The sequence below is a fragment of the Lactuca virosa genome, chromosome 2, assembly GCF_052849685.1.
Source record: "Lactuca virosa cultivar CGN04683 chromosome 2, Lactuca_virosa_CGN04683_v6, whole genome shotgun sequence".
Taxonomy (NCBI): domain Eukaryota; kingdom Viridiplantae; phylum Streptophyta; class Magnoliopsida; order Asterales; family Asteraceae; genus Lactuca; species Lactuca virosa.
The window spans coordinates 141,854,708-141,871,267 of NC_136427.1; positions in this window are offsets into that span (position 1 = coordinate 141,854,708).

Consider the following 16,560-nt stretch of genomic DNA (forward strand, 5'->3'; position numbering starts at 1 on the left):
CGTCCAACTTATCTAAATACTTTTATATGGTTCTTATTACGACACTGTTCTAGTATGCATGTAGGTACATATATACTTTTACATACAAATAATTATATTTTAAAAGTAATCTTTTAGGTAGAGTGTTTTAGCCCCATTGTATTTATAGTTGTATATCTTACATGGTTTGATATACTTAGTTCACTATAAAGTATGCTCTGATACCAATCTGTCACACCCCCGAACCGGAACGGTGGAAACGTCCGGGGGCGGATGACGTCATGTACAACATCATAACAATGGAATAATAGAGATCAAAGCATTACAACCATCATATTGATAATTTAATATTTACATTGAGTTTGATTCAATGTTTGTTTGACTCCAAAAACATACGACAAAATCTAAGACGTGACACTGCTACGCTCCATCTTCACAAAACCTGTGCGGGTACCTGTCTATCGATTCCCTGAGAATACAAGTGGTTTTGAAAAAGTGCCAACATTTAAGTTGGTGAGTTCATAAGCATTTTGTATGAGAAAGATATGCCATTGTTCCTTGAAAATGATAGTGTGTTCTTCCATCAAATCCAATATTTTCTTTTAAAGTGAATTGTAGTCTTAGGAACCCTAAGACTGAAAATGTATAAGTATTGTTGTACTCTGAAGTAGTATAATGTAGTTTTATATCTTTATAAAACCATTTGAATGCATGTTTCCAGAAATGTAAACTGTATTGTACTGGAAAATGGTGTAATGTAGTTTTATCTAAATAAAACCATTTGAAGGTATGTATGTATTCGTAAACCAAACGTATTGTTAATACCCCTTGTGAGTTATTATAACCATGCTAATGACCTATTTGGCCTGCTACGACGTTCTTCAGACGTTGGAATGGTGCGAAATTTGTCACCCCAGACCTGGCGGTCCAACTGTAGCTAACAGTTAGGGTGCGGGATTTTCAGTCCCGTATAGATCTATACACAAGTGTCACGCTCTCTTACGGAAGATTCTGGTTATAATACAGGAACATTAGTATGTACTTCGGTAAGTACGGTGAAGGTATGTCTCACATAGCCGTATTGACGGTTTACGTGTAGTATAATGAAAAGCCATTTTGTAACGTGAAAGTATTATCCTTCCATAGTAGTTACGTGGTGTAAAATTATTATGCCTTTAAATAATTATTTTTCTATTGTATCCCAAAATGGTAAAATAGAGTGTATATCCCGTAAACTATACCTATTATAGTTTATAAAAATGTTTCGTTGTATTGAAGAATCTTTTGTATGTACATTATCATTTTTACTATGATAAGAAAATGGAATGAAATAATTATATATGTATTTTTATATAATTATACCCTTTTGCTCAACATATTACAAAAGGGTTAAAGTCTTACAAACTATATTTATAAAGTTTATTATTGTAATCAAATTTGTACCCATATATATATATATATATATATATATATATATATATATATATATATATATATATATATATAATTTGTAAGAATAACATATGTAATGGTTTGTATATTAACACAAGTTTTCGTGTGTTATACTTGTATCCCCACCCTAAAACATAGAAAAATCTTGAAAACTGTAGGGGTATGAACTCACCTCGAGTGTGTTCTTAGCTGAATAACGAAGTGATGGTGATGATCTTCAAGTTAGAACACTTGAAGGTGTTCGTATCCTATGAGTATTTTAGACACGATATTGTGTGTAAATTAGTTGAACTAACTTGAAAGTGTTATAAAAACACTAGATTAAAAAAAGAAAACTTGCAATGTTTCCTAAGAATTAAGTTGAAGAGTTTTGTTTCCTTGGGATGTTTGAAAGTGTTTCTGGGAAAAAGTTATGAAGTTTGAAGATGTTGTTGGGGATAAAACGTATGAGCTTGAAGATGTTTGAAGTTGAACTTGTTCTTGGGAGCAAATTGGGAGAGTTTTGAAGATGTGAGTGAGGATTATGAAGGATGATTTCGGCCTAATTTTATATATTGGGGGTAAAAGTGATGTGATGTTTGCATTGGTAAGTGTAATTTATCTCACTGGAAAAAGTGTCACCACCTTAAACTAGTGATTTTGGTCTCTCTTCACCGAAATCACCTTGATTTCGGTCCAAGTGAAACCGAGAACCAAGGTCTTCGGTCTAGATGATTTCGGTCCTAGATGATTTCGGTTCTAGTTGATTTCGGTCCAGTCCCTTATCCGAGAACCCCTTTTAAAACCACTGAAATCAAGGGTGATTTCGGTCTTGTGCCACATAGGTTTTCAAGGTTTTCGGTCCTAGCTACTTAATCGAGAACCTAAAAAGCAATGTATAACTTATTGATTGATGTCGTAACTATTTGACTTTCATTTGACTTGCTTGACATTTGTTGACCTAAAATAGTCGGCTGTCACATAATGAAGCCTGTGGGGGTCTTCAAAAACAGGAGGTTGCCTCTTGTAAACATCCTCGTTTAAGATGCCATGTAAGAACGCATGACCGACGTCAATTTGACGAAGGTGTCGTCCTCTTGAAGCCGCAATAGAGAGAATCAAGCGAATTATGGTTGGTTTGACCACATAACTGAATGTATCTTGATAATCCACCGTATATTGTTGAGTGAAGCCCCGAGCAACCAAACGAGCCTTGGTTTTATAAATGGATTCATCTGGATGTTGTTTAAGTTTGAAAACCCATTTGCAGCTGACAATATTGATGCTAGGAGGGCATGGAACCAAAACCCATATATTATTGTTGTGTACGGTTGCAAATCCAACTTCCATCGTAATCTTTCAGTTGGGTTCAACTAAGGCATGACGATGTGAAGTCGGTTCCGCAAAGAAGGCCCATCGTTGTGGGTTATAGATAATTCTACCCTTAGTAAAAGACACAATTGTGGATGTAGGAGAGGGCATAGTGGAAGAGGTTGCAAACGGGAAACATGACTCTATAAAAACCACATCACGGGAGATATAGACTGAACCGGTTTTTCTATCTAGACATTTGTAACCCTTGAACATGGCATTATACCCTAAAAAGACACACATGGTGGAACAAAAATCAAGTTTATGAGTGTTATACTTTCAAAGGCTTGGCCAACAGGCACACCCAAATGTTTAAATAAATGAATAGTCGAGTTTGAGATTAAGGAGATGCGTGATGGGAGTAGAGTTATGTATGGTGCGAATCGGAATACGATTTATGAGATAAGATGTTAAGAATGCTTCATCCCAAAATCGAATAGGTAGAGAATAGTGAGCTAAAAGAGCTAAACCTGTTTCAACAATATAGTGATATTTTCGTTCTGCTATTCCATTTTGTTGAGAAGTATGGGGACAAGACACACGATGAATAATGCCACCTTGTTGAAAATAATTGTGAAGTTTATGATACTCACCGCCCCAATCAGATTGAATGGTGCGAATTTTGGCACTTAGAAGACGTTGAACATGTTTTTGAAATATCTAAAATACTTGTTCAACATCATATTTACGTTTAGTAAGATAGATCCAACTATACTATATTTAATCATCTAAAAACTAACAAAATATTGAAAACCTCCACTTGACACTTGAGTTATTCCCCAAACATCAGTGTGGATTAGCTCAAATATGATGTGACATGGACATAATTATTATACGCTAGTTGATGAATCTTTGCAAGTTGACATGCATCACAAATACATGACATAGAATTACAAGAACAATCTAACTTATTTGATTTTAAAATATACTTGGAAACTGTTGAACTAGGGTGACCGAAATACTGGTACCATTATGAGGTGGAGACTTTGGTGCTGAGATTTGCAAAACGAGACGAATGCTAGATTGGCACCAAGAAGAGATCTATTTTTCTTTTAACGACCAGAAGCATTTTCTTCGTGATTATGTCCTTAACAAAGAAATCATTAGGGTAAATTTCAATAAACACATTATTGTCAGAAATCAATTTATCAACAAAAAGAAGATGTTTCTTAATCTGAGGAACATAAAGAATATTTTTAAGATGAAGTGGTCTATCTAAACCATGAATTTTAGAATGACCAACATGGGAAATATGCAAACCTGTTACATTAGCTACTTCAACTCGGTCTTTTCCTTGATAGCGATTTGCAATAGACAAACAATCAAGATCACTTGCGAGATGATCAGTGGCACTCGTATCAATATACCAGTTGGGATCATTGTTGTAGCTTTAAGTGGTGACACTGTTTCCACCGTGGTAATCTTTTGTTTGATAAGCATGATTAAATCGATTTTTCATTTCAATGCAACATGACCTAGAATTCCACATATTTGACAACACGGGCCACCGTTGTTATGCCTGCCGCGGCCACGTACTCGGCCATGGTTGCCTCGATAATTGTTTCATGGGTTGTTGTTGTACCTATTGTTGTTGTAGTTCTTGCAAGAACCATTTGAGTCTTGTTTCTTAACAGTACTTGCAAATGGTGTGAATTCAGATTTGAATTTCGTAGGGCCGTTCATCACTGTTGTTTGAGCTTCATGTACAATCAGATATGAATAAATTGTAACGTCCCAAAAATTCATAGTAAAATTTTCATTTTTAAAACATTAAACCATACAAACGAGTTGTTCCAAAATCATTCAAAGTAAATATATTAGTTAAACATTATAGTATATATCACAAATAGCCAATGCGGAAAACTCTGGGGGATGTTGTGCAGTCACGTCGGGCCCTTCCCTTTCATACCAGAAGTACCTAGAACCAAAAACATAAAAATGTAAGCACAAACCTTAGTGATTTCCCTAAAATACCACATACAATCACACATATATAAATATAACAACACGTGGCTGTGTTGGGTACGTATCAACCCCCGGGTCCGTATTAACCCCGAGTCTATAATGACTCCATCTAACAACATGTAGTTGTTTCGGTTCCGTATCAATCCCAAGCCCATAATGAAATCGAGCCCAAATTGGCTCTAGGCATATAACATATAATCATGCCACTAATGGTCACATAGACAATCAAGCACATACATACATATGAACAAGTTCCACAAAGACAACTATCATCCTACAATTATAATCTAGTGAGCCGACATTGGTGCCTTCGACCCAGGAGTACAGTGAAGAGACTCACCTGAATCGCAACGCCGACTAAAACCCATCTCAATGTCGTGCCGACCACAGCTAACAGCTCTTACTACCAAAAAATGGGTGCTAAACACCTCCTATCAATCTAGACAATGCAAACCCTAAGTCTACCTTCTAAAAATAAAATTTTGAGTAAAAGTCAACCCATGCCATAAGTCAACAGCTAATGTTGACTTAAGTAAACAGCCACATCGTGGCCCTCATGCATTCAAACAAACACGAAATTCCCAGTCGCCATGCCGTGGGAGCTGAGATTCCAACAACTTAATGGATTAAGTTGTTTTCTTTGATTCCAAGAATCCATTTAGGTGATAATAAGCTAAGAATGCCCCAAACTCATGCAATGATGAGAACTTCCAACCAAAGTCTAGATCTACAACATATATTGCTATTGGGACCTAGGAGAGTGATAAAGTTGCCAACTTTATGAGTTCCTTCCCTCCAAACTTGCTCAAAACATGAAGAACCTTTGACACTTACATAGGTCCGTAAGCTATGAGGTATGCTGATGGTGTTGCTTCCTTACAATATCTCATAATAGAGTACCTTCTTCTCCAATCTAACAAATGATCCAAAAAGTCCATAAACACCAATGGAATGGAGGCTAGGGTTTCTCTGACATATAAGGGTGTTGGGGGCTGAAGATGAACCCTAGGAATTACTTAGAGAGGTTTACATACGAAGGAAACCCTAAAAGATTCATGAGCTTTGGCCAAAACAATTACCACGCCGTGGCCGGAGGCGGAGGGAATAGGGGGGCTGCCGGATGCTTTGCTCCCTTGATCACTTTTCGAACTGCCCCAATATTATAGATAAAAAGGTTTACTTAGTAAAGTTTTTCCCATACGGATCTCTTAATGATACTTGAGCCCCCTCCAACTATTTTTAAAAAACAATTATTATATATAAAAAAGAATGACCTTTCACTTTAATTCTTTAAAACCACCGCTTACCCTATTTTCTTTTGATCGACTATTTTGATTAAGACTCCATTTATATTAATACCTCATACCTATATTATCCCCATTTGTTTATAACTATATTACCCTCATTTATTTATAAACAATGTTTCTTAATTGAAGATTATCAACAGTTCAAGCGTAGCAGTTTTTATTCATTGAGAAGGCTAGTTTTCAATTAACAAATTATTTTCGGCTACACTGCTACATCAACACGATTTCAATTCTCTAATTAAGAAGTTGTATTTTATTTTTTATTGCTTACTTTATTTAAAGGTACTTGCAATGTGATAATTTCAGCCCCCTTAGTCTTAAATCATGGCTCAGCCCCTGGCCGTGGCAACCCTTGGCCACGTCGTGGCGTTCCAATAAAACATGCGATCCTCCAAACATTTGCCACTTCGTGGGTATCCTTGCCCATGTCATGGCATAGAACTTCCTCCAAAACTTCATTCTTTGTCCTTGATAAAAGTAAGCTTAACCCATCTGGAACACGGGTGTTAAAACTCTCCCCCACTTAGATTTCATCCTCGAAATTACTCCTTACTGCTTCCCAGGCTATTAGGACAATCCTTCCAGAATCCTGACTCGGACCTAAAAGTTGGTTCTTTCATTTGATGGCCCTCTAATACTACAATCAAAACCCAAACTTAGCAGGACTCACATACCTTAACGAAGAATGAATCATTGACATGCTAACATAATCAATCAAGAATAACCATCACTAATCTGCCCGAAATCTGAAATTCCAAAACCTTATCTAACTTTCAACAACCATAACCATTCCAAAACACAGTCAATATGTCCTCAATTCGTGACCCAAACCGAACGAAACCCTTCCGATCCTGAATTATCTTGCTGATTCCACTAGAAAAACATCCTTGACCATTCATCGTTGCTGAAAACCTTTCACTTGAAAAGAAAGGCGACTCCCAACATGAGTCTCGATCATGGGTACCATACCAACATCTCAAACTCATCTTGCTAACTCATAATCACATTTTCGATCTAATCGATATCTCCCTCGCCTCATACTTACCTACCAATTAACCGAGATACTGGATTTCCAAACTGGTTATAAGGTTGATAGCCTCCCACATGAGTGTACCACGAGACTCCGACCAAGTGTCTATCTTGAAAAAAATTATCCTAGAATGTTTGCCAATATGGCTCCAACATCCCTCTTGTTCCAACCAGGGACAGCACACTGCAATCATCACATGGATGTAATATAATCTAGTATGCTCTAAGTAAATACTACTCACCCAGCTGTAGTCTTACATCACAACCGTCCCAAAACAGTCAACCACCTTCCTGACTCTGTCTAATTCTACATGGTGAAGGTTATGAGCCAAAACATAGATTCACAACACTCTCACAACTGTGCGTCGACCTGGTGAAAGCTACGGGCCACCCCACAGTCTTAAGACACCTCCACACTGCCTATCAGCCTAGTAAATGCTCCGGCTATCCCGCAGTCTTACAACACTTCCACAACTGCCATGGGCTTAGCCCATGGTCTTGCCCACTATCCACAAGAATATACAACCACAGATCATTACAAGCCAAAACCCCATCATGCTAAACACTAATCAGGTGTTCGGGTCACACTTCAAACCCCCAAGCATTTATTAGACAAGAACAGGCACAGAGGTCCTAATACAACCGTCAACCTAAGACTAAACACAAACCCAAAATGCGCCACTACTGATGCTTCACGTCCTCGGACAGGATATCCTGAATCCCAACCGGCGCCTCTCTAATTACAGTAGCCCAACGAACCTTATTCCTTGAGTAAATTTTTGGCCCATTCCACGATCAAAACTGGCTATTCCATTGCCCTTGGCATGCAAGTCCAAGTTCACACACATTGGGAATATTTACATTAATCTCGAGCAATTCTCCCCCAGTTAGAATCATCTACGCCCTGCCAACCACGAGATCGATAGATTTCTAACCCATCTCGCAACCTCACTACTCAAAGTTGTCGACAACCTGAGCTTACAAGAACTAGCATTTGATGACTAGCCAATCCTAGCGAACACACACCTTCCAAATTTGGATGAATATACCTCGAAATCTCAACGAACTCAATATTCCCAAGCACTTTCCACTGAATTCACTTCAAAGTCCTCGGCGGCTTTATCGGGTGACGAAGAACAAAATCTCAACTATTGTAACGGGTATCCAACCATATCAATGACATATATTAATAAACAACCCAACCACATACCTTCTCATCTTAAATAATTATCCCTATCGCAAGTAACTGAACAACTCCATTATAATCACAACTTGTTAAAAAAACTCTGTGAACTGAATAACATTGTTCCGACACCCTAACTCACAATTCAAATGTTTGCTACTCCATTATTACTGAAAGATCGACGTGATCGAAGGCTTAACAACTGATACAACTCGAACGCCTTCAAGCAATACCAATAGCTGAATAAGTCCACCTAAAAATCTACCAACCACACCCAGAAGTTGATGCATCACAACAGCTCCTATCCTACTAGCGATAGAAATCGATCCAACAAGCTAACCAACCTCACAACTGACATTTAGCCTGAGCAGCACAAGCACCTATGAACTCCATCTGCGTTGTCTCCTCCTGGACGACTGGCTACAAAAAAATCCTTGTCTGGAAGTTTTTGATACGAGGACCACACGTACGTCCCAAAAAACATGAATCCGACAATGACTCGCTCTTCACTTGCATTCCGACCAATACTTACCTCTCAACATTGAAAGATTTTGACCATCTCGAATTGCAAACTCCGATGAACTTACACTACACCCTTCGCCAACCCATTGCACGAACCCCGTTAAAATCAATCTGGTTGTGATCCTCCAAGCAGAACACTCAGATTGCATCCGCCTATGCTCGCACCACTGTTGCCCTGTCATCTCCCGATCTGAAGCCTACAATCAGCTCCACCAGTTACTCTTCCAGCAAGACTCTCGGTATGCAAAATGCACAGAACGATTCTTTGACAATAATAACTAGGAAATTATAAATAACTACAATTCCTAGATGTGATATCTGAAACTTTCTAATATTACAGCTTCAAACCCGACGAAAGTGATCAATACACCATATGTTTTACAAGGCACTCCAAGGGTTATATCTTGGATCCACTGAAATCTACTGATGTTCCAATAAAAGCTCTAACCTTCTAACCATGAAAATGCCCAAATTAGATAAAATAAAGGTAAAAATACATAGAAGAGATTTCCTGCGACTCAACCTTCATCACCTTCCGGACAATAGGTGTTGGGGTCGGCACTCCTTCCGTGACCCATGTGGGACAGTCGGGTTTGAGATGACCCGGCTGGAGACGGTGAAAACACATCTGCTCCTTTTTTAAATCGCGCACAACATGCCCTTTCTCTCCACATTTGTAGCATTTAAATGTGTGGCAAGCAAATCCATGGGTTCCACCACATTTTCTACAAAATATGAAGTCCCCCTAACTTCCAAAACCCAAGATATCCACATCGAACTCCTCACTCATCACCGGAAGTGTTGAATCGTGTGCCTGCCTCCTCTTCCCTTGTTGAGTTCTCCCTTCAGGATCTCCCTCCATAGTCGTCTCAGTACTTTCTGGTCACAGTATGAGTGATTGCAATCCGCTTCTCAATCTTGACAGCCAACCTGTCAGAGATTTGACCAATGATACTAGACAAATCTTCCAGTAAAATTTGTGAAACTTCAACGACAATCCAATCGCAGAATCGATCCCCCTGAAGGCAAGATGCATAAATCACCTTCGATTTCTCAGATCAAGAACTAGAAATAGGATCCTCCTCCCCGAAAAACTCTAGGGCTCTATAATCCTTGAATCGCCGATGAGAGAGAGTTCGAGCCCCAAACTAACCTGCTGCAATCTCGGCCCAGAAATCCCCAAGACACTCATCTAAGAGCTCCACGATCCCTTCCTTGATGGTACCAAACATCATAGGAGTCACATCCAAAATTCCATGAGTGATCTCTAACATAACCTCCTCCACGAGTGCTTAAACCAGATCCTGAACCTAAACCAGAACCTCCTCTACGAGTGCTTATCACCATATTGAATAGCAACGACACAAATAATCAGAAAATACCCAAGAAATCCTCATCCTACAGGCTTCCTAGCTTCTCTGTGGCTTTCCTCGAGTCGAGTATGGATCCTGTGCTTTCAGTAGTACGGGCCCAATACTACTTTCCACACCTATCCATACTTTCCTTAAGAATTATCCTAAATCCTCTAAGTCACATTCTCAACTGGTACTCCAATTACTCGCTAAACAACGCATCCAAACCGACTAAAACACTTCCTAGGCTCTCTTAGGTTCCTCACCCTGCCATCAGCTACTGAAGAACTCTCACTAATGTCAGCTAACCACTTCATGAATATAATCACATGCAACAAAGCTTAGATAATCCTTCAACTAAAATACCCAACGCTACAACGGTTAGACTCAAACGAGAGTTGCGCAATAGGGCCTAATCAATCACTCTTAGATTATTTAACCTTTGCAGCATGTGTCTTAACATATTTAATTAATAGTTAACTCACACCTTTAAGGTTCCGACAAAGCACAAAGCAGGCAACATTCTTGTAGTAACACTCCAAGTCACAAAACAATCAAAGGACATTCCAAACTCACTTGCTACTACTATGCTAGGAACTTCCATTAACAATGTCGGTTTCTTTATGCATGCAAATTACACACAATATAGGATCAAATAGACTATCGAAAAAATGACTCAACCTGAGAAACAAGAAATAAGGCTAAATCAGTCATTCTAGGGCTATATGATCCTAACCATATACAATTTTTAAAGCACACACTTAGCAATCACTTCCACCAATATAGATTCCAACTCTAACATAACATCTAGTTCCCCCTAGGCTACAATGCATCACAAATCAAGCTAATCTATCATGCAATTCCTGAAGGTATCCTTAGCCTTATCCTAGCATGCAAACATTCCATATCATATAACATATTAACATGTATGGGTATTTTGGGAATCACTTTCTTGAGCTCAGATGATTGCACGCATCTCACACCCTTCTTCTTTAAAAAAATATTTTTATAAAACTTATTTTCATTAAAAAAATATTACTACTTCCTCAGTGTGAGTTCAGACACACCCAAGAGTGAGACCGAATCCCTCAAACCAAGGCTCTGATACCAACTTGTAACGTCCCAAAAATTCATAGTAAAATTTTCATTTTTAAAACATTAAACCATACCAACGAGTTGTTCCTAAACCGGTCAAAGTGAATATATTATTTAAACATCAGAGTATTGATAACGTCTATTTTATGCATATATTTATGATGTTTTATTATTATTTTATACTATGTTTTTATGTTATTTAGAACTAAAAGATATCTAATATGTTTTAAAATATTCAATATAGTTAAAATGGGAGATGGAATGCAAAAGAAAGAGAATAGAGCTGAAAAGATGCAAAAAGGATATTGCTGGCAGATTGACCCATCTTCAGTGTTTCGGGTATATCTGATGACTCATACGTCCGATTGATGAGATTCAAAATGTTTTGAAAACTAGACGAAATTTCCGACGACTTATGTGAGAGGGCCTTTTCGCTAATTCCGCATTTATTTTATCCAAAATCGGCCTTGAAGATGAAGCATAAAAGCTGGACGGAAATTCCCTCCAAGTTACTTATTCCCCAAGCACCACTTAGCTTATTTTTATTTGCTTAATCCCTAAGCTAACATTAGTTTCCTTATTCCTATCCAACTCTAATATTTCATATTAATTCTATTTCCATTCAACTATAAATATCCCATATCATTCCACCATTTTTCAGAATCTATGATATTCCACTTCGACTTGTGCGACAAGAAAACTTCATAACTGCCGTTTTGAGGGTCTACAAGGCGGCCGGAAGGCCGTTAAGCTGGCAGGAGCGAAGATCTGAAGGATTAGAGAGCGGATTCGTGTCGGTAATCATGTGGTTTGTTATCGTGACCATGTTTAGCATTCCACTGTGATACTATTATGTTTTTACTTTCTGATTTTGGTGTCAAAACCATTTGCTTCGAGTTTATGATTAGATGAAACCTTGATTTGTGGATTAATTGCTATATTGGATTGTTTTATTTGTGTATAATTTATCTTGTTAAGCTTGTTAACAGATCCTTATGTGTTAATGACAATTATTTTCTGTTAATTATTAAGTATATCGAGTTGTATGAACATCTGCTTGATTGCTTGCCTCTTATGATTTTGATGACCATCAAGATTATATGCCTAGGAATAGTGAACATGAAACTAGGGTTAACTAGGAAAATAAGTAAATTAATGTGTGAGCATATGTGATGACCAACCACATATAAGTTGATTGAATTGACAAATTTAATTAACTATTATTACAAGTCTTGCTTGATACGAACTGAACACTAGGAAACATGTTAGTTTAATCAATTGATCACTGCTTGAATTAAGTTGTTTGCTAAAAGATTAGTAATAGTGAACATGAACCTAATCATTTTAGAAATCGGTGAACATGAATAAATAAATCTGTGTGTGCAATTATCTATGATTTTAATATGTAATATGTCTAAACCAAAGTACCTAAAGAGATTTGTCTTCCTGTCAGTTTATCGAGATTTGCTATTTAGTTGTTCATTTGAGATTTAATAAACCATTTCTTTATATGCTTTTGTGTGTTTTGTGTAACCTATAATCAAACATTTTAAATTAATTCACTACCGTTCCCCTTGAGTTCGACACCCTTGCTTATCAAAGATATACTATACTCGACCGGGTTCACTGCCTGTAAGGTGTGGTTTAGATGCGATAAAATAGGAATTATAAATAAAAAACTATTGCATTAAAAATACACATCAAGTTTTTGGCGCCGTTGCTGGGGAACGGTTTTCAAAGACTTTAGTTTATTTGATTATTCGTTATTTGTTTTTAATTTATTTTTAGTTTTAATTTATTTCTATTTTATTTTCGTTGATATCATGTCACTTGTCGGGAAGGTTTTTGTTGTTATGTGTAGGAATTCGTGATCATATGCATTGCTTGGTTTTACTTTTTGCATGGGTTTCGAGATTGCAAGCGATTAGGGAATTCTTGACTTGTTTAGTCTACTACTTTGGTGATTTGTCCAACTCAATCTTCGAGGCGTAGTATAGTAAGGCGTATCGAGGGGGTTAAGTGGAAGACTGAACTCTTGCTACTCTTGACTAGTTTGGTCAACTCTTGTTCTACTTATTAGTTAATGGTGCAAAGAAAACAAAGGAAATAGTCTGATAGGTCCCGAAAGCTTTTGTTTTCACAAACCGCTTCTTGCATGCAAGGGATTTAATCAACAATTGTTCCTTGATTTCGACGAAGACGAGTGATCGTGATATCCTTTTTAGTTATTTTGGTTTGCTATTTTTTTTTGTTATTTTAGTGAGTTTTTATTTTTATTTTTAGTTTTAGTTTGTTTAAATTTTGTTTTCCATGTTGATGCTCTTGATGTTTCAGATCTTTGCAGAATTTTTGCCCTTCGGATGCTTTCAGAAATTTCAACAATTGGGTCGAATGCTGATTTGCCACGAGAGAAAAAGTCGTGTGAGAGTTTGAAGTTTACAATCGAGAGCCATGACTTTTAATAAGTGTGGGGTGCGTGTCGATATTGTGAGAGTTTATTATATAAAAGAGTGGCATTTCTACCATACATTGATTCATATGGCATGGATGAGTTGTTCCCACACCATGGAGTTTTATTTTGACGCAAAGCCGAATTATTGTCCCGGCTGCCACGACATGGTTGACACTTTCCTATGTCGTGGGGGAGTTTTTCATCGCGAAAGGAGGCTGTCATTCTCGATACCACAACGTGGCCACCAATTACCACGTTGTGGCTATGCTATTAGTCGCAATATAGATTTTACTTCACTCGACGACACGACGTGGTCGACACTTTCCCACGTCGTGGACACTACACATTGCATTAGTTTGCAATTCTTTGCACCACATTTCAGACGTCGGCGTTCTTGATTTCATTTTTCCGGCATATTCAGAAGCAACTGTTCCAGTTTCCAGTCTTCCAACAATTTATGGAGTAACTTTTACCGGTCCCATTTGTTCTCGCCACAACTACCCCAGGGGAGTCTGTTCCTTTTTCTTCCTTTTTACTATTTTTATGTTCTTTAATTAGTTTTATGCATACAATGAAGACATTCTATGAAATAAGTGTGGGGTAGGGGGTCGAAAAAGGAATTTAAATTGGAAAATTAAAAATTGCTAGATTAGGAAAATTTAAAATTTAAAAATTTATAAACTTGAAAGAATAGTTTAATTTAGGAAAATCTAGTGATAATTTAAAAAACTTTGCTAATATTGTATGGGATGATCCGATGAGAACCCAAATGTTTACCTGAGCCAACACATGTTATAGTGTATTTGTGGCCTCCCATTTCCTAATGAAAAGTCATGGGATATGAAAGGTAATTTGGTAGTTTATATGACATAATGTTTTGCAGCCTAAACCAGAAATCTATCCAAGAGAGCTTACGTAGTCATTGCACTTAGACTAATACCTTAACCAATAAAGGTTGAAGTTAAGCTCCTTGCTTAAGCATGTAGGATATGAGCGAAAAAAGTGAGATATTAAAAAAAAGAGAAATTACCAAAAAGTTGAAAGAATTTTGGAGATGTCAAGTATGAAATCCAAAGATCAAAATTTTGAAGAATCAAAAAGTTGAAGATACCAAAAATCAAACAAAAAGGTGGTGAATTCAAAGAAATCAAAGCAAATATCAAAGAAGAGATGAATTCCAAGAGCTCCATTTTGGTATCAAAGTGTAATTATTTCTAGAGTTTATGTATGCTTGGTAGTTTAACCAAAAATACCTTGAGGTTAAGAAAGATTTCTGAGGATTGATTTGGAGGGTTGCAAAAATGAATGTCGTATAAGCTAAGGGGTGAAGGTTCATAAAGATTGTGAGTATTTAGGAGTGGGAAGTTCTTAGGAATTGTAGACACAAATACATGCATTGCGGTATTGGGATAATGGTTGGGTTTGAAATGGATTATTCTATGCGATATCGGTGAGATAATAAAATCAGTTTTGCTTGAGGGCAAGCAAAAGGCTAGTGTGGGGTAGTTTGATAACGTCTATTTTATGCATATATTTATGTGGGGTAATTTACTATTTTTATTAATTGTTATGTGGTGAATCTTGTTAAATTAAGCTTGTTAAAGACCCTTATACATTAACCATAACTATTTTCTGTTAATTGCTAAGTAATTAAGCTGCATGAACATCTCTTAATTGCTTATCTCATATGATTTATGTGAACACATTGCTATATGAGTAGGATTAGTGAATATGAAACTAGGATTAACTAGAGAATGGGTAAATTAATGTGTGAGCTTGTGTGATACACCATCAACAAGAGGTTAATTGAATCACCAATTTAATTAGCTAATTACAAGTCTTATTTAACCCGAATAATTGAACTAGGGAATTTATTAGTTTAATCACTTGATCACTGCTTAAATAATCAGAGTATAAATCACAAATAGACAATGCGGAAAACTTTGGGGATGTTGTGCAGTCACGTCGAGCCATTCCCTTTCATACCGGAAGTACCTGCAATCATAAACATAAAACCGTAAGCACAAAGCTTAGTGAGTTCCCTAAAATACCACATACAATCACACATATATAAATATAAATAACAACACATGGCTATGTCGGGTCCGTATCAACACCCAGGTCTATATTAACCCCGATCCATAATGACTCCATGTAACAACATGTAGTTGTGTCGGGTCCGTATCAACCCCATGTCCATAATGACATCGAGCCCAAATTGGCTCTATGCATATAACACACAATCATGCCAGTAATAGTCACATAGATAATCAAGCACATACAAACATATCATCAAGTGTCACAAAGACAACTATCATATACAATCATACTCAAGTGGGTCGGCATTGGTTCCTTCGACCCATGAGTATAGTGAAGAAACTCACCTGAATCATAACGCCGACTAAAACCCAGCTTAATGTCGTGCCGACCACAACTAATAGCTCTTACCACCAAAAGATGGGGGCTAAACACCTCCTATCAATCCAGACGAGGAAAACCCTAAGTTGCCTTCTAAAAATAGAAATTTGACCAAAAGCCAACCCATGCCAAAATTCAACGGCCAATGTTGACTTTAGTCAACCGCCAAGTTGTGGCCTCCCTTGGCGATGTCGTGGCCCTCATACGAACAAACAGACGAGAATTCCTAGTCAGCACGCTGTGGCGACTTATGTTTACGCCGTGGGAGCTGAGATTCCAACAACTTAATTGATTAAGTTGCTTTCTTCGATTCCAAGAGCTCTAAAGCTCAGATCTTGTCCATACAGTGGTCTAAATGGATAAAGTTTCCCACTTTATCCATTAAGACACCTAAAGAGATCAAGATCTCAAAACCTAGGTCCAAATAAAGCTAAAATCCATAATGTCTTAACCATT